We start from the raw sequence: 1,149 nt of genomic DNA on the forward strand, positions 1-1,149 counted from the left end.
GCAGGAATGATTGGGTGGTATACTGTATTATGGTGAATATATTCCTCCCCAAAAATCACAGTGAATTCACGTTAATTTTTCTTTTGTTGAAAAAAATGGAACCCATAGGCGCTAGGGAATACGATACCATCACTGCTGGTAATCAGCTTCCATAATGCTGTTCCCAGTCTGGGCATGGGACTTTTCCTTACATTTTGATTAAACCATTTGCAAGAGCTTGAAGGCTCCAGTAACCTGTGTGGGCAAAGGAACAGCCACAGTTAGGTTCATGACAGACATCTATAACATGAATAACAAGTGTTAACATCAGGAAAAATCTTACTGATCATCTCCAAACTGATCTTGGACTTGTGGGAAGGACTTGTGGGACTTGAAGGATCCAAACCCATCACTTCCAAATTTTTATTAGGAAGGGGAGAGAATATAACTTGGCCCTCACAGAGATGTGCAAGCTGAATGGCGTTTAATTTGTACGCCTAACATCTCAGATAATTCTGAGTGGATAGAGAATTTATAAAACAACTTAGCTCATGCTTTTAAACCACAATTAATTTGTGAGAGCAGATTGAAGTTTGTGACTAATTTTTGCTTCCTTATTGTTTTGCAAAAAATATTAAATAGGAGTTAACCAGTTAATCATACCCTCTGGTCTTTTCTTCAGTGAATTTGCATTTCTTCTCAAGTGTGGTCAGGTATGCAGTTGGGAAAAGATCAGTAGGACGTCAGTGTTGTTACGGTGGTTGAGCTTTTAACAGCAAGTGCCGAGATTTTGCTGCCCAGAGACATACAACTGCTTGTGCAAAATCTGTTTTAAAAGGAGGCATCTTGATGTGAGATTAGCAAGGTTTCATCACCTTTTTTTGCAGAATGTCTAGAGATAATGCAAGAAACAAAACTTTGAGAAAGCAGAAGATGAAACCAAGAGCTTAAATACGTGACCTTAGTCCAACTCGTGGAACAATGAACATCTCCAGTTGTCTTCTATAGCTTTTAAAATGAAGTAATTTATTTATACACTTAAATATGAATTTGGTGTCAGCTTTAAGCTTCCGTTATAGAAATTTGCCATAGAATCTAATTCAAAAGACAATTTAACTTTATTAATGTGGGAGGAAATATGCGCGTAATGTGAGCTATTTTTTAATCTTA

The sequence above is a fragment of the Charadrius vociferus genome, unplaced genomic scaffold (assembly GCF_000708025.1).
Source record: "Charadrius vociferus isolate BGI_N301 unplaced genomic scaffold, ASM70802v2 scaffold202, whole genome shotgun sequence".
Classification (NCBI taxonomy): domain Eukaryota; kingdom Metazoa; phylum Chordata; class Aves; order Charadriiformes; family Charadriidae; genus Charadrius; species Charadrius vociferus.